General features: G+C 38.2%; 1 pseudogene; it reads right to left on the reverse strand.

Moving 5' to 3' along the window:
* Positions 1–222: 222 nt before the first annotated feature.
* Positions 223–24936, reverse strand: LOC125873735 (EIN3-binding F-box protein 2-like; annotated as a pseudogene).
* Positions 24937–25837: the final 901 nt, after the last annotated feature.

The following is a 25837-nucleotide window of genomic DNA, read 5'->3' on the forward strand; positions in this document are numbered from 1 at the left end:
AATGTCAAAGTAGAGAAGCCAACTTAGAGTTTCATATTTATTCCACAATAATGAGAAACAATGATACCCATTAACTCTTCCACTAATTTAGCAAATGCAAATTAACACATGTATGCTTGAAAAGCAAAGTAAATGTTGAAAATTCTCTATTTCCCTCTAGAAGAAGCTAAAGAGTCTAGATAAAACCCAAATACAAGAGTCTCTCCCATCCAGAGAACCTGCTTAGGAAAGGATATCACAACTTGGATTTATCTCTACAAGTGCATCAACAATTCTAGAGCTTATTCCGAGACAGTGTTGTATGTTCAAGCCCTGAAGGTTCTGAACCAAATCGAGCAAGAAGGGTAAGCTATTGTCCGACAAAAAAAGGCAACCAGACAGTGAGAGGATCTGTAAGTGAAGTTGTGTAGCATTGGCCAAAGTTTTAATCCCTGAATCGGTGATTCCACTCATGGAAACATCAAGTACAATAAGCATCCAGCAAAACTTCAACATTCCTACTAATGTTGCATCAGTAACATGTCTGCAACCCACCTACGAGCAGAGACTTCAGAGATCCCCCGTTCAACTTAACTATGGTTGAAACTGATATGTCTGTAATATTGATACACCAACTTAAACTCACAGCCAGCAAATTAGCTGCACAATTTTGAACAAGAGGGATGAACCCCTCGTCAGTAATTCTAAGAAGCCCACTCAGATCTATATAAGTCAGTTTGCGACACAGTCCACCTACTATATCAATTGTAGTATTGCCAACTCCAGGACAATTGCGAATAGCCAAAGATACTAGTGAGTTATGATAAGAAGCCACCAAAGTTGATGGATAATCTTCCACACCAATGCAGCTCACCATGGAAAGAGTCTCTAGTTTTGTACAACAGTTAAAAAGTATACCTAGAGACAGATCCGTGATGCATAGGCCCTAGAGCCTTCCTTCTGTTAAAACTTTACTAGCTAAATAAAATAGAACTGCTAATCCATAATCCCCAATGAGTGGAGAATTCTTTAATACAACAATCTTCAGGTTCAGACAGTATTGACCCATAGCTTTGAGCGACCCATTCCCTATGTTTGAACAAGAATCTATTGTTAAAGAGGTCATATCAGGATAGTTCTTCGCAATGTCTAACAAAGACTTGTCATTAATTATTGGGCATTTGATATACCGTGAGTTTACGGTATTTCTAATACATTTCACTTACAAGTTGTGTGTGTCTAGGGCCTTTTTGTATTAGTTTTTATGTGTTTTTATCATATTTTGCAGGAAAGATGTTCAGGCGTGGAATTAAAGAGATAGCTGAAAATAATGCAGAAAAGGGAATCTACGAATGTGATCTATGGACCGTAGGTCCATTGACGCACCGTAGATGGTGTTCGTAGATCAGCAGCCAAGGCATGGAAGGAAAATCAGGGATATCTGACCAAGTGTGGAACCACGGTGACCATTGACGTTCCGTAGATTGATCTACGGATCGTACTGTTGATCCGTAGATTGATACTGCGAGGGTTCCAGTACCTGATTTTTGAAGAGTCTAAGTATGGAGCTACGGAGAGAGACTGACGGACCGTAGATCGATCTACGGTCCGTACTGTAGTTTCGTCGTTTGTTTCAGAGAAGCTGAAATATTTTCCAAGTCTTGGCTAACAGAAGGGACTCACGGACCGTAGATCCATTGACGGTTCGTGAGTCAGTCTCGTGGAATGAAGACGCGTGCCTGTAACAAACTTTCCTTATTTTGTTTCCCTTTTAATTTAGGACTTGTTTTCTATAAATAGGGCATGTAAACCTCGTTTTTGGGGGTTAGACATTATTGTTCTATTCTAGTTCTTGACTTGGGAGATTGACATGCAACTTTAGCAATTTTTAATTTCCTAAGTTCGTTTAGAAGATTTTTGTGTTGCAATTCAAGTTGAATTGCTTGGTTTATTATTCTTCTTACATAAGTTCATAATTCTTTCATCTAAAACAATGATTTGTGTTCATATGATTATGGGTAACTAAACTCCACAACTACGGTTGTGGGAACCATGAGCGATTAACAAAGTATGAATAGTAAATAAGCAATTCTTTAATAGTGTGGTGCATGCATTTATTATTCTTTCGTTTAAAAGTCTTTTTAGCGGTTGCAAACGTTAGAACTCGCCTTGTTGCTACTTGCCAGACCAAGGAGGTAATCAACAAGAAAAGAATTATCAACATAGATTTAGTGTGATACTATCTAATAGGCTAGTGTCAATTGGTGCGAAGTAATAACTAAGCCAAACATCGATTATGATGTCTAATATGAGGTAAAGGTAAGGGTTAGTAAATTATACACACATAGCCAGACCAAGGTGCGGGGTGAAATTCTCTATATGCCGGACCAAGGATTTAGAGATACCCAACTTATTACTTTGCATGTAGTGCACTAGGAAAGGATTGCTATTACTAGGATTACTGCGTTATGAGCTTGTGGGGAACATGTATACCCTAGTTATTCTCTCATCTTGATAACAACCAAAAGTGAGTTTTGATTACTGATTACTTATTAAATTCTTACTATTTGTTTCACAAAAAACCCCCTTTTAATTACCTGTTTCTGGAAGTAATTTGACTAATTGAATATAATTGTTGGTTAAAGTAAAGTCTAAACCATTTTCCTCGTGGGATCGACCCCAACCTACAAGTTGGGTTCTTTACTTGATAGCAATCGCTTATGCTTCTTTAGGGAAGTGTAATTTGAGCGTATCAAATTTTGGCATCAACCCATGAACTCAATCTACGGTCCGTAGATGGGGTATCGTGTATGCGATCTGTGTCAGGTTTCAGCCAATCATTATTTGCAAGTCTTAGACCATTTTCAACAATATCCTAGTCTAACTATGCATTTCAACATTAAATCATGCTAGTTTGTCATTCTCAGGATTCCGATTAATCATTTGAACAAGTATTTAAGACAAACTTTGGAACCCTAAGTCGAAACTTACATGTAGACTTATAATCACATACAACAAGGCAATAATCACTATCTATCGTTCCAAGGGTATTGTAACTTCCAATTTTATCATGCAATTTCATCTAACAATTACCCAAGGTCAAGACCCAACTCCCGACTTTCTATATTCAATCTATGAACCGAAATTCAAAGTGAGAGGAAAGTCTATTACCTTACAGGCAACGAGGAGTGAGGTGATTGCGTGATGACACTAAGCTTAGCAAGACCAAGGAAGCACCTCTTCATTACTAACCCAACACCGGACCCTTTTGTGGAATATGGAAAGAGTTGTATTCGTAAATAGAAAGGAATTGTGGAAATTATGGGGGAATGGAAGGGATGATTTTATGAGGAAGTTATGGAGTGATTTAGGGAGGTTATGGAATGGTGAAACGGTTGGAGAGTGAATGGAGAGAAGTGGAAATGATTTGAAATTAGGGGAGATTTAAATAAGGGGGTCCGGGTCGGGTCAGACAGAATTAGGGTTTAGACCCACGAGACCCCGTCTACGGTCCGTAGATGATCACCGTAGATCACTCTTACACTTATAAAAATTTAAGGGCTTACCTGGGAGCTACGGACATCATCCACGGTCCGTGTATTGAACGACGGACCGTCGATGGGTCCGTAGACCTCTGCACCAAACCATTTTCTGCAGATTTTTCATGGTGTACCTGCACATGTAGCAACCAATAGGCTATTCTTTTTACATTTTCTGGACACTTTTTAGACATGGACTCTATGCTAATTCTAGCCAACACTTAAAAAAAACTAAAACACCTATCTAAATTGATACAAAAACGCAATTAAACAAAGAAAACTACTAAATGGAAAACAGAAACCTATCGTTGGCTAGATTGTACATCTTGAGTAGCCTCCCAAGTAGTGCTTGATTTAACATCGTGGCACGACGCAAGTTTCTTGATTACTCGTACTTCATCAAGATTGTAGGCCTCAATCACTTCTTGCACACTTTCAGCATTTCCCAGATAGATCTTGATCCTTTGCCCGTTTACCATGAACCTTCTTCCTTCACTATTTTCAAGTTCAACCGCTCCATGGGGAAGCACTTTTTTGAGCAAAAATGGCCCAGTCCATTTGGACTTGAGTTTGCCTGGAAACAAGCGCAACCTAGAGTTGAATAGAAGCACAAGATCACTAACCACAAATTCTCGCTTTTCAATTCTTTGATCATGATACCACTTCATTTTTTCTTTGTACAAGGCTGAACTTTCGTAAGCTTTTAGGCAAAACTCATCAAACATATTTAAGTAATTCATTCTTTGATTAGATGTGGCGCCCCAATCCAAATTTAGCTTCTTCATTGCCCACATCGCCTTATGCTCCAGCTCTACCGGTAAATGACAAGACTTCTCATATATAAGTTGGTAAGGAGACATACCTATGGAGGTCTTGTATGCAGTGCGATAGGCCCATAGAGCATCATCAAGCTTCCTTGACCAATCCATTCTATTAGCATTCACAGTCTTTGCCAAAATCCGTTTGATTTCTCTGTTCGACACTTCAACTTTCCCACTAGTCTGCGGATGGTAATGAGTGACTACATTGTGACGGACACCATATTTCTCAAGTAGTGCCTTGAACAATTTATTACAAAAGTGAGAACCTCCATCGCTAATAATAGCCCTCGGTGTACCAAATCTGGAGAAGATATTCTTTTTCAAGAATGCGGTGACACTTTTACCTTCATTGTTGGGGAGCGCAACTACTTCCACCCACTTCGATACATAATCAACCGCAACAAGAATATACTTCATACCATATGAACTCACAAATGGACCCATAAAATCAATGCCCCATACACAAACAACTCTATCACCAATATAGGATTCATAGGGAGCTCTTGCCTCTTTGAAATCCCTCCTTCTCTTTGGCAACGATCACAACACTTGGCAAAATCATGAGCATCTTGGTGGATGGTAGGCCAGTAGTACCCACACTGCAAAATCTTATGTGCAGTCCCAATACCACTATGATGCCCACCAACAGGAGATGAATGGCATGCTTCAAGTACACTCAACATCTCAACCTCGGGCACACAGCGACGAATAATCCCATCAGCACAACTACGATACAAGTAAGGCTCTTCCCAAGAGAATTTCTTCACATCATGCATAAACTTTTTTCTTTGGTGAAAAGACAAATCAGGAGGCATAATATCGCTTGCCAAATAATTAGCAAAGTCTGCTAACCAAGGAATCAAATCATGAGAAGCAGCCAATACCTGTTCATCTGGAAAAGCATCAGTAATTTCAGCCCTATCTCCAAGCTTTAGCATAGCCTCTTCATCTAATTTGGACAAGTGATCGATAACTTGATTTTTGGTCCTATTTCTATCTTTTACCACAAAATCAAACTCTTGCAGCAACAATACCCATCTAATCAATCTTGGTTATGCTTCCTTTTTCGCCATCAAATACCTTAATGCAGAATGGTCAGTATGCACTATGACCTTAGTGCCAAGCAAGTAGGATCGAAATTTCTCGAATGTAAAAACCATCGCAAGAAGTTATTGTTCGGTCACAGTATAATTCTTCTGGGCCACATTTAGAGCTTTTCTAGCATAGTAAATAGGGTGAAGAATTTTCTCTCGCCTCTGTCCCAATACTACACCAAGCGCCACTCTACTCGCATCGCACATTACCTCAAACGGTTGTCCTTAATCCGGTGAAATAATGATAGGTGTAGTAACCAACTTCTCCTTCAACTCTCCAAATGCTCTAAGACAAGCATCATTAAAATAGAACTTACACTCCTTCTCGAGCAGTTTGCACAACGGATGTACAAGTTTTGAGAAATCTTTGATGAATCTCCTATAAAAATCTGCATGCCCAAGAAAACTTCTAATACCTTTTAATGGATGGGGGAAGCTTTTCTATTACCTCAACTTTAGCTCTATCAACCTCAATACCTTTCTCTGAAATTTGATGACCTAACACTATACCTTCTTTAACCATGAAATGACATTTCTCCCAATTCAGCACCAAGTTGCATTCTTCTCACCTTTTAAGCACCTCGGCCAAATGATCTAGACAATGATCAAAAGAATCACCTACAACTGAAAAATCATCCATGAACACTTCAATAGTGTCATCCACCATATCAAAAAATATCGACATCATACAGTGTTGGAAGGTTGCTGGAGCATTGCACAACCCAAATGACATCCGTTTGAAAGCAAAAGTCTCATATAGGCAAGTGAAGGTGGTCTTCTCTTGGTCTTCTGGAGCTACATAAATTTGATTGTAGCTCAAATACCCATCAAGAAAATAATGCCAACCCTTTACTGCAAGTCTATCCAATATCTGGTCCATGAATGGCATAGGAAAGTGATCATTTTCTGTCCACGCATTCAACTTCTGGTAATCCATACAAACTCTCCATCCAGTAACGGGCCTCATTGGAACAAGCTCATTTCTTTCATTTGGAACCACAGCAATACCACCCTTTTTAGGCACACACTACACAGGACACACCCAACTACTATCTGCAATGGGATAAATAACTCCCGCATCCAGCCACTTGATGATCTCCTTTTTAACTACCTCTTGCATAGGTGGATTTAATCTTCTCTAGTGCTCGATATTGGGCTTATGATCTGGCATGAGTTGGATTTTGTGAGAGCAAATACCAGAGGAATCCCAATAATATCCACAATAGTCCACCCAATAGCTCGCTTGAACCTCTTTAACACAGTCACCAAGCACTCTACTTATCTCGCATTCAAATATTCCGCAATGATGACCGACAACGTATTATTTTTGCCCAAGTATACATACCTCAAATGCGGTGGTAGAGCCTTAAGCTCTAATTTTGGTGCCTCCACAATAGATGGTTTTGCGGGTGGGGACTCGCGATTCTTCATGTCTAATTCATACTTCTTTGGTTTGGACCGATATTCACACCTATCGAGTGCGGCTACCAACTCATCATACTCTTCAAAACCATCATTATTGGAATTCATCATAACTGCTGCTAGTGCCTCAACACCTAGTCGCTCTTTAATTTGCACTTTTGTCCCACTCTTCACTGTGTAAGTTATAGCAGATACTATTTGGAGCTCACCACTCTACTTCATGGACCTACAAATATTGAAAGTTGCTTCTTCATTGTTCAGTCTGAACTTCATCTGTCCCTTTTCCATATCAACCAACACATGCCATGTGGCAAGAAATGGTCTCCCAAGGATGATGGGAACCTCAAAATCAACCTCATTGTCAAGAATCACAAAATCTGTCGGAAAAATGAAAGATTCCACTTTCACTAGCACATTATGGANACCTACAAATATTGAAAGTTGCTTCTTCATTGTTCAGTCTGAACTTCATCTGTCCCTTTTCCATATCAACCAACACATGCCATGTGGCAAGAAATGGTCTCCCAAGGATGATGGGAACCTCAAAATCAACCTCATTGTCAAGAATCACAAAATCTGTCGGAAAAATGAAAGATTCCACTTTCACTAGCACATTATGGAGTACACCAATGGGCCTCTTCACAGTTAAATCAATCATTAGTAACCGCATTGAAGTGGGCTTTGGGTCCCCTAGACCCAACTTCTTGTAAACAGACAAGGGCATGAGGTTGATGCTAGCACCAAGATCGCACAATGCCTTAGCAAAGTGTAACAACCCTATAGTACATGGGATCGTGAAAGCACCACGGTCTTTTTTCTTCTGCACAAGAGATCTTGTAGCAATAGCGCTACAATGCTGCAATCTATCATCATCTTCAAAACTCACAAACCTTTTCTTTGTCACCATATCTTTCATAAACTTCACATACCCAGGCATTTGCTCCAAAGCTTCTATCAAAGGAACATTGATAGAAAGCTGCTTCAACATAGAAATAAACCTGCGATAGTTACCATCTTCAGTCTTATTCACTAACCTCTGTGGAAAAGGTGGTGGAGGTCTAGGAATGGGGACCACTTACTGAGATATCTCCGCTTCTTGCTCTGTCGCAGTCTCAGACTCTTCTCTAACCTCCACCATATCATCTTCTTTTCTAATCTCAACATCCACCACAGACGGCATAGGTGGATCTATGGTTTTCTTGCCCCCTCAAGTAGTAATTGCCATACAATGACCATCATTCTTTGGATTCTGGATGGTGTTGCTAGGAAGAGTGCCAAGTTGACGTGGGTTCACTGTAGTAGACAACTGAGTCATCTGTTGCTCTAGATGCTTTATTGACACTGCATGGGCATCAACCTTTTGACCAATACCAGACAAGTCTTTTCTCATCTCCTACACATTCTCATCAGTTGCATCAATCCTTCTCATCATCTTATGTATCATATCTTCAATACGCGCCAGATTGCCTCTAGCTTCCCTAGTACCAGATTCCTGATTTTGAGGGGGAACATAAGGTCCGGCCCAATCATTTCTGTTGCCATAGTTGTTTCGGTTGTAGTTGTTGTTGTGATTGAAGTTTCCATCCTGGGCATATTGACCCTCTCGATTGTAATTTCCATAGTTTCGACCTTGGTTTCCTTGATCTTGGTGCCAATTTTCCGTGTTGGATCCTTAAGCGTTAGGTCAGAAACCCCCCGTCTGATCATTCACTGCATAAGCATTCTCTTCATAGTAACACTCTTCAACTGGTGGTGGCGTTCTAGTCAAGTAATTCACAGCATGTACCTTCTTTGCACCTCCGCTCACATGCTTCAATACCAAACCCAACTCGGTCCTCATCTGAGCCATCTCCTCACGAATACCTCTGCAGACTGATTGTTCGTAGCATGAACGGCAAATGTGTTTCTCCCAGTATTCGACCTCCTAGTGCTCCATGCTTTATTGTTGCGAGATATCTTCTCTAATTTTTCTGCAATCTGCGCATATGTGCACTCACCATATGATCCTCTAACAATAGTATCAAGCACTGCTTTATTGTTGTCATCTTGACCTCGATAAAAATATTCATTCAGCGACACATCATCAATACGGTGATTCGGAACACCTCTTACAAATGCAGTGAACCTGTCCCAAGAGCTACTTACAGACTCTGCGGGCAATGCTATGAAATTATTGACCCTATCTTTGTGATTTAGCTTCTTAGACACTGGGTAATATCTTGCTAAGAACACATCTGTTAGTTGGTCCCATGTATATATTGAGTTATAAGGAAGCTCAGTGAACCATACAGCAACATCGCTTGTCAATGATAGAGGGAACACTCGCAACCTGATGACATCCATATCTAAGTCTGATCGACCTACACAGCTTTTGCAAACCACCCTTAGCTTGGCTATGTGAGCATTTGGGTCCTCTAATAGTTACCCCGAGAACAAGCCCCTTGTTGTAAACATCTGCATCAAGCTACTGGTCACTACAAATGTGTGCCCCGGAGGCAAAGGGGGTAGGACAATAGGTCCATATGAGTCAGCAATATTGACATTGCCCCTATAGTTTTCATGTAGTTGTGGGCCTGGTGGATCATGCATCCTCAATGCATTTCCGAATTGATTCTCAGTTTGAACCTGGTTGTCCCCACCAATTACCCTCGAAAGTTACAACTCTACTCTCGATTTTAGATGAACAGTTGTGCCAACAGAGGGTGCCTGAGAGTGTTGCAGGGGCATCGAGTTCTACCCCAGTTATAGAGGTCCGGCTTGTAGTGAGGGACGTTGTGAGCACCACTATGGTTCTATGATGGATGATGTGGGCACTACTGAGGGTAACCCAACTATTGTTCCAGCGGGCCCTGGGAAACCGGACCCATCCGCTCGTGCATGATTCGTCGGCGCTATGCGCCATAGGTTTGCTCCACCTAATCCAATATCTTTTATTGTTCTTGTATGCATTGGGGACAATAGCATCTATTTTTGTTGGGGGTGGGGTAAATGGATTGTGAATGATAGGGTGAAGTCAGAGTAACCCAACTCATAAATCCTCTCTTGGGGTTTTCTTGCCTGTGTTCTTTTTCCCAAGAGACTATTTAATTTTTGTTGAATCGGCATGTGTTACGATTGTATGTATAGAAGCATGAACAAGAATGAAGCATGATGGCTTATGAAAACTATACGCGTCCAAATTGTAAAATATGATAAATGGGGGGTTTTTGTGAAACAAATTGTAAGAATTCAATAAATAATCAGTAATCAAAAGTCAGTTTTGGTTGTAATCAAGATGAGAGAAATAACTAGGGTATACGTGTTCCCCACAAGCTCATAACGTAGTAATCCTAGTAATAGCAATCCTTTCCTAGTGCACTACATGCAAAGTGATAAGTTGGGTATCTCTAAATCCTTGGTCCGGCATCTAGAGAATTTCACCCCGCACCTTGGTCCGGCTACGTGTGTATAATTTACTAACCCTTACCTTTACCTCATGTTAGACATCATAATCGATGTTTGGCTTAGTTATTACTTCGCACCAATCGACACTAGCCTATTAGATAGTATCACGCTAAATCTATGTTGATAATTTTTTTCTTATTGATTACCTCCTTGGTCCGGCAAGTAGCAACAAGGTGAGTTCTAACGTTTGCAACCGCTAAAAAGACTTTTAAACAAAAGAATTATCAATGCATGCACCACACTATTAAAGAATTGCTTATTTACTATTCATACTTTGTTAATCGCTCATAGTTCCCACAACCCTAGTTGTGGAGTTTAGTTACCCATAATCATATGAACACAATTCATCGTTCTAGATGAAAGAATTATGAACTTACGTAAGAAGAAGAATAAACCCAGAAATTCAACTTGAATTGCAACTCAAAAATCTTATAAACGAACTTAGGAAATTAAAAATTGCTAAAGTTGCAAGTTAATCTCCCAAGTCAAGAACTAGAATAGAATATGTCTAACCCCAAAAACGATGTTTACATGCCCTATTATAGAAAACAAGTCCTAAATTAAAAGGGAAACAAAATAAAGAAAGTTTGTTACAAGCACACGTCTTCATTCCACGAGACTGACTCACAGACCGTCAATGGATCTACGGTCCGTGAGTCCCTTCCGTCAACCAAGACTTGGAAAATATTTCAGCTTCCAAAAATCAGCTTCTCTGCAACAAATGACGGAAAAGCAAAAATATTTGACTCATTCCCTATGTTTGAACAAGAATCTATTGTTAAAGAAGTCATACCGGGATAGTTCTTCGCAATGTCTAACAAATACTTGTCAGTAATTATTGGGCATTGGAAAAGATCAAGCTTCTTTAATAGATGGTACCCATGAGCTATTTCAGATAAGCCCTTATCACCAATAAAAGGCACATTCCACAAGAAAAGATCTCTGAGAGTAGGGCAACCTCGAGCAATAGTCGCAGACCAGTATCAGTCACACTAAGACAAGGATTGTTTCCCTGAATGGATACCTTTGCTAAGCCTCCATGATTTGCAGTTCCAATGGCAGTAGAAGCAAGTCTGACATCTGTGGCTTCCCTGCCAAAAAGGGACCTGGCAAGATATCCCTCACCTTCTATACCATTAGATTATGCAATCTGATCCTTGTGAATGTTGCTTAAAAGTATAAGCCATCGCTTGGAAACACAAGCACAGACACTTCTCTCTTGGCCACTAGGAAGACGTTTGAATACCTCAAAGAGGCATTCATCAGGAAGAATTTCAATGGAAGGATAATTCCTCTGCTCAAAATTTTGAGAAGCGATAGTGGCACAAATCCTCTCCCTAAAAGGAAAATTTACATTCCAATTTTAACCACGTGATAAAAGCAGAGATGATTGGCTAGAACTTGGATATGAAGCTCAAAAAAAAAAGTACCATTTTTTGAAAACTAAAAGATTAAACACATCAAACAATGATCAGAATAGAAACTTATAAACATGATACACCCATTTGTTTTCTTATCACCATCATATATAAACTATCACTTCAAAGAGGGAGGAAAAATAAAATAAAAGATAAAGACACAAGCTTTGTGTTTAGTACGATTTCCATATTTTTCATGCTTGGTTGACTTCAATGTTTTGGAAAATATTTTCCAAATAATCTTATTTTCTCAAAATTAAGGAAAATTACTTACCTCCAAAAATAATATAGAAAACATTTTCCAAAATTCATTTTCAAACTAACACATCAACTTTGGTTAGGGTTGCAACCATCTACAAGAAGAGACTTCAGTTACCAATTTTTCAAATTAGTATCGAGAATTGGTATTAAGATGTCGGGTTGCAGTTTGGCTACTGGGTCATGTAGTAGGGTGCCTAGGTCGGATCCTAGGTCTGGTGTTGGGGTGTATCCCATTTTGTGTGTTGGGGGTCTTAGTTCGAATATCGGGTCCTTAAACGAGAGTCGGGGTCAAGTCCTAGATCACGTGTCAGGGTCGGATACCAAATTGATTATAGCATTGTGTTCTGGTTTGGAGTTGGGGTCGGGTCCTAAATCAATAATCGGAATTGTTTTTCGGGTTAGAAACTATTTTTCTAAAAGGTATAATCTACTCTGTAGCCGAGGAAAAATCTAGAAAATGTTTTTCATTCGCTCCATTAGTTTCTAAGTTACATTTTTTTATGCTCATTAAAATTAATAATTTTTTTATATAATGAATTGTGATTTATTACCAGTCATGAGGTGGATTAGAATTGCAAATTTTGAAAATAATCTTTTTTCAATTACTACTATATGTATAGAAGGATATCCAATTTTTGTAGTCTTCACATAATTTTATTGTCATTTCTATTCGAAATTTTACAGATTTGTAAGTCCTCACATATTTGTTAAATTTTAAGAACTTCAATTATTTTCTACAATTTTTTCAAAAATGATTATCTAATGATTTTCGTTTCCTGTAGGTTGCAAACCTAACCCAACACCTCAACTACCCTAAATCAAATCTCAGTTACCGATTCTCGATACTAGTTTGGAATCTGACTCATGATTCTTAATTTGGGACCCAACTCACTACCTTAATTCAAAACCCAGCTCTCGAGTCTAAAATTTGCTTGGGGTCGATCCTCGATTTGGATGTCAAATCCTAGTTAAGCACTCGAGGTTGAATTCTAGGTTGGGTGTTTGGGTGGTGATGTGAGTCGGGTGTTAGAATCTAGTTTTGGGTAGAGATTCGAGGTCAAGTCACAAGTAGGTTGTCGGGTTCACACACATGCTCAAAACGCAAACCAAGGTGGAGACTAACAAAGTTGGTTTCTTCCTAGTGGGGTCAAGCCCAATAGAAGAAAATTCCATGTGCCAATTTACTTGGCTGGGAATTAAACTTTGAGAGCAAGCTAAAATTTGTGGAAGACAATTTTTGTATTTCTTTTCTTTGTGCTTGGAGCCTAAGTTTGACCACCTATAAAGGATGGTGATTCTTCATTGTTGAAGTCATCTGAAACTCATAGTAAAATACATTAGAAGAGTACAGAATCAGCGATTCTGTTAGATGTATTTGGGATCTCATTTCTTTAATAATATACAGGTAGTTGTTCTCTGGTGGACATAGGATCATTTGGATCTAAACAACATTAAATATTGTTGTTCTTCCTAGTTTTTTATTTTCACATTTCTGCTAACCGGGGTTTTGTCCTTATTTGAGTGTCGGGGTAAGAATTGGGTCCTAGTTCGAATATAGGGTCCTGAAACGAGTGTTGTGGTTAGGTTCTATTTTGGAAGTTCAGGTCCCAATTAAGGGGTCAGGGTCAAGTTCCAATTTGGAAGTTGGTCCTTGGACGAAAGTCAGGAATCTCAGTTTTGTCCTCCTTCAGAAGTCTAGTCTCGCATCAGGTGTCGGGGTCAAGGTCGAGTCCTAATTTGGAAGTTTGTCTTAGTTCAGATGTCAGGTCTTTAGTTAGTGTATCAAGGTTAAATCAGAAATCATGTGTTGGGGTGGGGTCCCAATAAAGAAGTCAGTTCTCTATTCAAGAGTAGAGTTTTGATCTTGAATAACTTTTGGAGTCGGGTTAAGGTCTTGCTTTAAAAGTTAGGATTTGTACTGGGTTTCAGGGGAGGGATTGGGTCATTGTTCAATAGTCTGGTCCCATTTCAGATGTTGTGTCCCAAGTTAAATTTCAAGATTGGAAATAAGGTCGGGCGTTCGGGTAGGGTCATGATTAAGAAATAATGTCCTAATTCAATAGTTGGGGTTGGATATCGAATCATTCGTCAAGGTCCAGTATGGGTAATATTCTGATTCAAAATACATGTACCCATTTGGGTGTCGAGGTCGTATTCCAGTTTTAAAGTTGAGTCCTTAGTCAGGTGTCAGGGTATGGTCCCAATTTGCTAGTTGAGTTTCTAATGAGAGCCAGTGTTGAGTCCAAATTCAAAAGATTGGTCCCGGTCAGGAGTGAGGGTCAAGTCCCTATCTCAAAGATGGGTCCGAGGTCTAAAGTCACGAGTCGAGGTCGCATCTCATATAAACTATTGGGGTTTGGTCGTACTTCAAAAGTTGGGTCCCACATCGGGTGTCGAGGTCAAGTCTGGATTTTGACATCGGATTCTTGTTAAGATTCACGGTTGCAGTTTGGGTGTTGGTTCACGTGTTAAGGTGTCTAGGTCGGAACCTCGGTCAGATCCTATTTTGTGTGTTGGGGTAAAAATCAGGTCTTAGTTTGAATATCGGGTCCTTAAACGAGAGTAGGGGTCAAGCCCTAGGTCGAGTGTCATGGTCGGATACCAAATCGATCATAGCATTATGTTCTGGTTTGGAGTTGGGGTCGGGTCCTGAATCAATAATTGAAATTTTTTTTCGGGTTAGAAACTATTTTTCTAATAGGTATATTACACGATGTAGCCGAAAAAAATCTAGAAAATGTTTTTCATTCACACCATTAGATTCTAAGTTACATTATTTGATGCTCATTAAAAATAATATTTTTTTTTATATATAATGAAGTGTGATTTATTACCAGTCATGAGGTGGATTAGAATTGCAAATTTTGAAAATAATTTTTTTTTATTACGACTCTATATAAGGAATGATATCCATCTGTAGTCTTCACATAATTTTCTTGTCATTTCTATTCGAAGTTTTACAAATTTGTAAGTCCTCACATATTTGTTAAATTCAACTTTAATGATTTTCTACAATGCTTTCAAAAATGATAATCGGATGAAAAAGGTTATATAGAACCTACAAAAAACATTCATACATATAATATTTTACCTTAAAAAGTTATTGTAAACATAAACTTAATGTACATTAAGATTTGAAACAAGATGATTCATAGAGAGACGTTATAGAAACATACCTGAAGACATTATCGCGGTACCTTCTTATTCAAACCTTATCTTATCAGAATTATCAGCGGCGAGAAAGTTTCTAGAAAACTATATGATAACCCTAGTGAGTGGAATGGGATGACCAATTTATAGAAGCTGAGATTTAATCTTGACCGTCCATCAAAAACCAATCTAACATATGAAATTTATATTTTCTTTAGACATTACTTACCAAATTTACATTAATTGGGTCACAAATAAAATAAATTAATCCAAACATTTTTTATTAAAAAAAAAAAGCAAATAATTATCCTAGCATTCAATTTCTATGTCAATATAGGTTTAGTTATTGACTTAAAATATTATTTTTATAATATTATTTATTTTTATTTATAATTTAACGTTTACTATTTTAAATTTTCATTTATTGATTTAATGTAAAGTTTATTTCTCTAGTTTGCTCTTCTAATTTTATGGCGTACATGCTGAAAAATTTAAGTACTAATAAAAATTTCACTTATGATAGGATTATATTTAAAATTTAGAAAACAAATACAATTAACTTTTAGCATTGTTAAATACTATTAAAAGGTGTCAAAAATGCAAATTTTATTCTTCCATCTCAATTGAAAAAATGAGTTTCAATATCCGATAGTTTATTAATTAAACTTTATATGCATGCACTATTAACATAAAATTAAGCTAATAAATGATTAAACATATAAATAAATAAATAAATAAATATATATATATATATATATATATATATATATATATATATATNGATGTCATTGTAGCGGTCCAACCCACTAGTGATATTGTCCGCTCTAGGCCTAGACCTGCAAATATTTAACATGTGTCACTAGTTGTTAAGGTATGGTTACTTATATACCCAACATCTAACCTATGTTTTTCCAATGTGGACTTTTTATCTTAAGATGGGGTGTCATATACACCCCTCTCTTGGACTCAGCATCCTCTCTAAGGTTTACCCTAATTTGTTTAGACTCAGAACTCAGGTTTGTCGCGCCATATCAGAATTTGCCTAAACTCGGTTAAACTTGGGCGCACATCAATAAGGCTGATACAACAGTGTCTCTGATACCATTTTCTAATGGCCCAATCTGCTTTTGATATTGTCTGCTTTGGTCCATTACCCGCACGACTTTCAAAGGTGTCACTAGAGAATACCTTTAATATTTATGATCATAGTAGCATGTGAAAAACCTTTCACAATAACATTGATACTTTCCTCTCAAAAAATCCTCAAATTAGTTACATCAATTTCATAAAAGCATGAGAAATCTTCATAAATTCATATTTCATAGTTCATAAGCTTCATCATGTGTTCTTAGTTTAAAATCATGAATTATGAATGGGTTCATGTGGATTCAACTCAAAATTTTGTAATTACCTCAATTCATGCATTAGAGGATATAAATTAATTAATAAAATCACAATTGAAGAGAACCCACCATGAAGATTGGATAAAACCCTAACATTGAATTGAGAATTGAACTTGTAAAATTGGAATATCTTGGGAACCCTATGGAGGAAAGGACTCCATAGGTGAATTAGTGACCAAGGCCCAACAGCTATGGTTAATTAAATATCTTGAAGTGAAGCCCTAGCTTCTTTTTCCATAGCTTTGAGAGAACTTTGGAGATAAACTTGGAGGAAAATTTATGATTTAGGAGAATGATTTAGAATAGGTAGTTTTAGGACTTAAATCACATATATAGGGCTTAGAATAGGGGTTAAAATGACATATCTTAGGTATTAAATACATAGGGAAAGACTAAAATATTCCTGACTTAAAAATTTGACAGGAGACATAAACTGGAGACCTTCACGGATTGTTCAGCCCTTCACGGTCCATCAAGGGTGTCGTACAGATGGGCCATCATTAAAGGTTTCCTTAAACGGCCAACCAGCTTCCTCTAAATGGGACGTGAATCCTTCCACGGACCATTTATGCAATCTTGGAGGGATCATGATTGGTCTAAGGCTGCCGACCTGCCCGTTCAACCCGGCGTACCTTTCCTAAACTCAAAGGTGTTACGATCGAGGTCATAATCCAGTTTGAAAGTTGGGTCCTGAGTCAGGTGTTAGAGTCTAGTCCCGATTTACAAGTCGGGGTCGAGTCCTAATTCAAAATTTTGGTTTCGCGTTAGGAGTTGGGTTCAAGTCCGTATTTGAATGTTAGGTCCTAGATTTGGAGTCAAGAGTCGAGGTATTATCTCAGATCAACTATGGGGTTTTGGTCGTACTTCAAAAGTTGGGTCTAGCATCGGGTGTCTGGATCTAGTTTTGATTTGTATGTCAGATCCAAGTTAAGATGTGGGGTCAGAGTTTGGGTCTTGAGTCATATGTTAGGGTGTCTAGGTCGGAGCCTAGGGCGGGTGTTGGGGTTGTATCCCATTTTAGGTTTTGACGTCAAAATTTAGTTTGAATATAGGGTCCTTAAATGAGAGTTGGGGTCAGTTCATGTGTGGGCTGTCACGGTCGGATATCAAATCGATCTTAGTATCGTGTTCTGGTTTGGAGTTCGGCTTTGGTCATGAATCGATAATTGGAATTTTTTATGAGTTAGAAATTATTTTCCTAAAAGGTATATTCTACTCTCTAGTCGAAAAAGATCTAAAAAATATTTTTCATTCACCCTATTAATTGCTAAGTTACATTATTTATTATTCATTAAAAAATTGATCATTTTTTTATATAATGAAGTGTGCTTTATTACTAGTCATGAGGTGGATTAAAATTGCAAATTTTGAAACTAATTTTTTTAATTACTACTATATATAAGGAAGAATATCCAAATTTTGTAGTATTCACATAATTCTTTTCATTTCTATTTGATGTTTTACAAATTTGTAAGTCCTCACATATTTGATAAATTTTAAGAACTTTAATAATTTTCTATTGCTTTCAAAAATAATGATGTCATGAAAAAGGTAATATCGAACCTATGGAAAATTTTATATATAAAATTTTACCTTAAAAATTTATTGTAAACATAAACTTAATGCATGTATGCATGTTATGATTTGAAACAAGTTGATTATAGAGAGACATTATAGAAACATACTTTAAGATATTATAATGGTACCTCCTTGTTCAAACCTTATGTTATAACCATTGTCAGCGGCAAAAGAGTGTCTAGAGAACAATTTGATAACTCTAGTGAGTGGTGTAGGATGACCAATTTATAGAGGCTAAGATTTAATCTTGACCGTCCATCAAATAACAAATCTAGCATATGAAATTTGTTTTTCATTAGACATTAGTTAACAACTTTACATTAATTGGGACACACATAAAATAAATAAATAAAACATTTATTATACACAAGGAAGTAATTATCCTAGCATTCAATTTCTATCTCAATATAGGTTTAGTTATGGACTTAAAATATTATATTTATATTATTATTTATTATTTATTTGATGTTATTTATAATTTAACTTTTACTATTTTAAATTATCATTTATTTATCGTACATGCGTACAAATATAAGTATCAATAAAAATTTCACTTATGATAGGGTTAAATTTTAAATTTTAGAAAGAAAAAAAAAACTTATAGCTTTGTTAAATACTTTTAAAAGATGTTAAAATGCAAATTTTATTCTTCAAACTCAATTGAAAAAATGAGAATCAAAATTTAAAAGTTAATTAATTGTCACTACCCAGACAGTCGTAATTGACACTCACACTAACACACCGATGGGAGAACCACTACTACGACCCAAACCAAGCAAATAATCTAAAAACTAAGGCAATTAAGTTACGGAAGCAAGTTAATTAACTAACAAATGCGGAAATTTAATACCTAGAATCTGAAAGTCAATGTACCAAAACATCTAAACAAATGATCCAAGTCTAAACAAGAAGGGATACATCCCCAAACTAATGAACTAATCCAATAACTAGAACAAATATCTAAGTCCGAAAATGATGGACATAGACGAAAGAGAATCCCATGGCAGCCCGAAAAAATTAGCTCACCCTCGAATTCGAAGCAATGATCACTGATCTTCTCAACGAGGTTGTCAATAGTCACATGAAGATGCCCTATACTCAACAAAAATAAGAGCAAGTGCAGTATCAGTACACAACCAAAGTGTACTGGTAGGATCACGCGGCTATCGCACTAGTGCAACATAAACAAGTCAAACAACATTACAATCACAAGCATCTATATCAACATACACAACATCATCAACATGAAGAATCAACAACACATTTCACATTTATCATCACATCATTGGTCCTCTCACAGAACCCAAACCAAACAATTAGCATGCCGGAACGTGGCAATCCGATCCCATATTTGTGCCGGAACATGGCAATCCAATCCAATAATTATGCCAGAACGTGGGAATCTGATCCAATAATTATGTCGGAACGTGGCAATCGATCCAAGTTAGTTATGTCGGAACGTGGCAATCCGATCCCATTCACACACCACAATCATAAACACAAGTACATCATCAAGATCATACATTTAAGTCATGATTTCATTGCAATGATATTAATTTATCTCATTTACAACAAGTGTTATCAACATTGCAGCATTCATACATACACAAGTACCATAATAAAGCAAGAACAAACATACATCACACAAACATAGAATCACAACCATCACTTACCTCGAAACAAGCTTGAAACCCTAAGAAATTTGATCCTTCCCTTTCCGAATTTGTTCCGCTCGTTCTTGGTCTACAAGCAATCACAATAACACGGGAATCAACAAACAATCGCTAATTACCCAAAATTATAACAATTCTATGAACCTTAGATCAAACCCATGATCCCAACTAACCAATTTAGGGTTGTTTTCACCATAGAATCTATAACAAAACCCTCCCCAATCAATATTCACCCATTCTATTACGTTCTACGGATCGAGAAATGGATTTGAGGAGTGAAAAGCTTACCTTTAGCCTCAAGAATGGTGAAAACTGAGTAGAAATCGCCTGGGGGTCGTTCCTTAGCTTTAAAAGTCAAAAAGTGTCAAATAAGGTCATTTAGGGGTTTATTAACGATATTAGGTCGCGTCTAGCCCGCCACAGCGGCCCTCATCCCGTTGTAGTGGCGACGCCAGAGCGACCCGCTTTCCCGCCATAGTGGCAATTTCAAACAAGTGAGCTATTCGTCTTTCCCTACGTTTTAAGTCTCGTCGTACCTGCCACAGTGCCACATATCCTGCTGTAGCGACCCCACCAGAGTGGCCAAACTCCCGCCAAAGTGGCATAAACGCAACTAGAGAGTCAATTGAAGGAATTCCAAAATCCCTTTTCACAACACACCGCTAACCCACGACGATCAGAAAATACCATTTATGCTAAGATCGATTCTGGAGTTCTACTCTCCCGAATTTATTTCCGTAAAGTGGTACGGTTTCCTTAACAAGTTATCTAACTACTCATGCAATCAAAAACAAAAACAACTCACCCGATTGTTACCAGATTTCCCCACACCTCAAGGACTCCAATTTCGTCCAAATCTGGATAAGGTTGGGAAAATACTAAAACTATGAAAAAGCTTTTTCGGCCACAAATTTCCCCACGTTGGCATTTCTATAACGACGGAACCCGGTCGTTATAATAGATACCAATTTACCCATCACTCATCCCCGAGTGACAAAACTTAGGAAAAGTAGGCTAAGGAAAGAATGAAGTACTTGATTTGATGAACAATTGGGAATACTTGTCTCGCATCTCCCTCTCGACTTCCCAAGTAGCTTCCTCAACTGGACGATGCTTCCATTGAACTTTCACGGACTTAATCTCTTTGGTCCTCAACTTATGCACATCATGATCAAGAATAGTAATCGGTTCCTCCTCATATTAGAGGTCTTTGTCTAGCACAATTGAGTCCCACTTAATGATATAATCTTTGTCACCATGATATCTCTCCAGCATAGACACATGAAATACCAGATGAACACCGAATAGATTAGGGGGTAGAGCCAATATATACGCCACCGGCCCTACACATTCAAGAACCTAAAAGGGACCAATATATCGCGAACTTAACTTACCCTTCTTACCAAATGTCATCACCCCTTTCATGGTTGATACCTTAAGGAGAACGTTTTCACCAGTCTGAAATTTCATGTCTCTTACCTTATGATCCGCATACTTCTTTTGTCTACTCTGGGCTGCTAGAAGTTTAGCTTGAATACTCATCACCTTATCTTGAGCATCCTTCACTAAATTAACCCCCAAAGGTTTCACATCTCCAACCTCGAACCAACCTATGGGTGACCTATATCCCCTCCCATATAATTCCTCAAATGGTGCCATGTCAATGCTGGAGTGATAACTATTATTATAGGAGAACTTACACAAAGGTATGAATTTATCCCAATGCCCTCCAAAATCAATCACAAATTCCCTGAACATGTCTTCCAATACTTGAATAGTCCTCTAAGATTGTCCATCCGTCTGTGGATGAACGGTTGTACTAAAAGTGAGTTGCGTGCCCAATTCATCATGCAATTTCCTCCAAAACTTAGAAGTGAATTAGGCACCACAATCTGAGATGATAGAAAGGGGAACCCCATGCAACTTCACTATCTCTTTCACATACATTGTTTAGCGTTGTAATCTGTTCTTACTAGAATGAAATGGGCTAACTTAGTCAATCTATCAACTACTACCCAAATAGAATCGAATTTCCCCAAAGTCTTGGGAAGACCAACAACAAAATCCATAGCTATTTTTTCCCACTTCCATTCCGGAATTGGCATATTTTGAAGTAAATCTGCAGGCCTTTGATGCTCATATTTCACTTGTTGGCAATTCTGACACTTCGCCACAAACTTCGCTATATGTTTCTTCATGCCCGACCACCAATAAATTCGTTTCAGATCTCTATACATCTTGGTCACACCCGGATGAATAGATTATCGCGAACCATGAGATTCTGCCAGTAATTTTTGAATCAAGCCATCAACTCGAGGAACACAAATCCTCCCTTTAACATTGAGTACATCATCCGCATTAAGAGTAGTCTCTTGTGCCTTACCATTCGCCATCTTCTCCTTGAGTTCGTTCAAATTTTCATCCTCAAATTGTTTGGCCTTGATCTCCTCAATGAATGTGGCCTTAACTTCAATGCTAGCTAACACCCTGCCTCTTTTAGAGATGCCCAACTGCATGAACTTAGACTTTAAGGTTTGAATTTTTTTGGCCAAAGGTCGCTTGGTTACACTCAAGTAAGCTGAGCTACCCATACTTACCGCTTTTTGACTCAAAGTGTCTGCCACAACATTAGCCTTATCCGGATGGTATTGAATGGTCACATCATAATCTTTGAGTAACTCCATCTATCTTCATTGTCTCAAATTCAAATCCTTTTAAGTGAATAGATGTTGCAAACTACGATGATCAGTAAACACTTCACACTTAACACCATAAAGATAATGCCGCTAGATCTTAAGAGCAAATATTACCGCCGCCAACTCCAAATCATGGGTTGGATAATTTCTCTCATACACCTTCAATTGGCGCGACGCATAGGCTATAACATTCTTATCTTGCATTAACACAACGCCCAATCCAGAATGAGAAGCAACACAATAAATTATAAAATCCTCACCTTCCACCAGTAATGCTAGGATAGGTGCGGTGGTCAAAAGAGTCTTGAGCTTTTGAAAGCTCTCCTCACATTTATCAGTCCATTCAAATGGTATCTCCTTTTTGGTCAAATTGGTCAAGTGAGTAGCAATTGAGGCAAAATTCTTAAAAAATTGACGATAATAGCTAGTGAATACCACAAAACTCCTAACCTCCGTCACCGAGCCAGGCCTAACCCAATTCCTAACCGCTTCAATCTTTTGAGGATCTACCATTACACCTTCTTTTGACACTACATGCCCCAAAAATGCAACTAACTTCAACCAAAATTCACACTTCAAAAATTTAGCATATAACTTTTGTTCTCCAAGAACACCCAAAACAGTACGAAGATGATTGGCATGCTCTTTTTCACTTTTCAAATAATCCAAAATATCATCAATAAAGACTATCACAATGGAATCAAGAAAAGGCTTGAACACCCCATTAATCAAAATCATGAAAGTTGCAGGCGCATTGGTCAAACCAATAGACATAACCAAAAACTCATAGTGCCCATAACGAGTTCTAAATGTCGTGTTGGGCACATCCTCAGGCCTAATTTTCAATTGATGGTAACCGGATCTTACATCAAACTTTGAGAAAACCATTGCACCTTGCAATTGGTCAAAGAGATCATCTATTCTAGGCAAGGGATACATATTTCAAATAGTGACCCTATTTAATTGTCGGTAATCTATACACATTCTCATACTACCATCCTTCTTCTTAACAAACAAAGCTGGAGCACCCCATGGGGAAGCACTAGGGAGAACAAATCCCTTATCAAGGAGCTCTTGGATTTGAGCCTTAAGCTCTCTTAATTCTGTCGGAGCCATGCGATATCAAGGGATAGATATAGGGAGCGTGCGAGGCACTAAATTGATGCAAAAATCTATATCTCTATCCGGAGACATACCAGACAGGTCATTAGGAAACACTTCACTAAATTCAGACACTACAGGAATAGACCCAATGGATGGAGCCTCAATCTCGACATCACTAACATGAGCCAAATAAGTCAAACAACCCTGCTCTACTAATTTACTAGCCCGAATGGAGGATATAATCTTATCTTGCTTAGGCTTGTACACCCCTTCCCACTCTAATTTTTTCCTTCCCGAAATTTCTAGAGTCACAGACTTAGTATTACAATTAAGCACATCGTAATAGGAGGACAACCAAGTCATGCCTAAGATTATATCAAAGTCAATCATATCCAAAATCATGAAATCAACCCAAGTCTAAGAACCCATAAACACAATAGGACAAGCACGATAGACATGGGTGACTATGACCGACTCTCCAACAGAGGTAGAAACACGAATGGGAGCATCAAGTATATCACAAATCGTCACAAAATCAGAGGCAAATCTCACATATACATATGAATAAGTACAACCCGGATCAAACAACACATTAGACCAGTACATGTGATCACCGCGTCGAACGCCTCTACCTCATTCTTGCTCGAAAAAGCATAACTTTGAGCCCTATCATCTTGTCGAGCTACTTCCCTGCCTGGTTACGCATTACCCCTACCTCCATTACCATTACTATCTCATCTACCTCCACGGCCTCGCTGATTACCTCCTCACCTACCTTGTGGACATCCTCTACAATTATTACCATTCCCCGCGGGTACCACTGCTCTAGACTTTTGGTGTTGCGCGGAATCTAACATACGTGGGTGGGGACAATATCTCCTCATATGCCCAGGTTCACCACAGTTGTAGTAAGTACGATCAAAAGATGGTTTGTCGTCTGTCGAAGGCACGACACTCTGATTATCTTGAAATTATGAGATGGAGTTCCCGAGTAGTTACCTGTAGAGGCGGGCATAGCGGACTGAATTTGCTTGGCTGCAAGTGTGGGCCTTCCAGACCCCTTAGAGTAAGAGCCTTGAAAGTTACCTGAATTCTTTGCTATTTTTGCCCAAGCCTTAGCTTGACCGTCTCGCCTCACCCCCTCCACTTTCTTAACATAGTCTGTCACCTCATTAAAACTCCTCCCTATAGAAGTCATATGAACAAATAATACTTGCAACTCAAAATTCAAACCTCTAATAAACAACTGGATCCTCTCCTCCTCAGTAGTAACCAACTGTGTAGCATATCTGGATAAGGCATGGAACTTGGCCTCATAAGCAGCCACAAACATACTGCCTTGTTCTAAAGCCATAAATTCATCCTTTTTGTGATCATTTAAAGTTCTGGGCACATTCTTTCTAGAAATGTCACGCCCCGAGAGCACCCCCTAGGCGTAACACGGCGTACTTGACCCCGAAGGGGTCTTATACAAGCCCTTAGCATAATCGTCATTGCATATAGACATTGAATAATGCGAAAATTTAAAAAAATTTCAACATCAATGTCAAAGTGTCTCATAATAGAAAATAGAATGTCTAGACATCATCATATCTATGAAACCATCTAAGTACACATAAGAGTCTCAAATAGGGACCATAGCCCTTAACAATAGAAATGTCTCAAAATGACAAGTACATAAGAAGTCTAATAGTCTATTCCAATATGAGGAACATAAGTGTCATAATGTGTGTCCTCGGAACTTGAGGACATACCAAAAAGTCGTGGAGAAAGTCTAAGTCCGAGCTTGAGTCTCTTAGTAGCACAATCACTTCTCGGAACCTACACTTAGTAGAAGAAGGAAGATATATGGGTTAGCACAATCAATTGTACTAAGTATTGAAGCCATGCAATTAAAACCATTTAAATCATGCAAAGAGGGACCTTTAGTTGAAAACATGCTATTTCAAGTTAAAAGCCATAATGCATATTTAAGGAACATGTAGCCAATTCACATTACAAGGTAAAGAGACATTCCTTATCATAACAAGAATCCATAACACATACCTTACATATTTGAATTCCATTTACATCATACCATCATAAGACACCACCCATGATCCCCCTTTCAAGCTCACTTGTGCAATGTACATATGAAGTCCCATACCCCATATATACTAAGTAAAGCTATCAAGAAGACACAAGTATAGTCACATACATAATCAATATCATAATAGGTGAAATCAACCTTAACATAAGTCTTGCCTTACCACATA

The sequence above is a fragment of the Solanum stenotomum genome, chromosome 8, assembly GCF_019186545.1.
Source record: "Solanum stenotomum isolate F172 chromosome 8, ASM1918654v1, whole genome shotgun sequence".
Taxonomy (NCBI): Eukaryota; Viridiplantae; Streptophyta; class Magnoliopsida; order Solanales; family Solanaceae; genus Solanum; species Solanum stenotomum.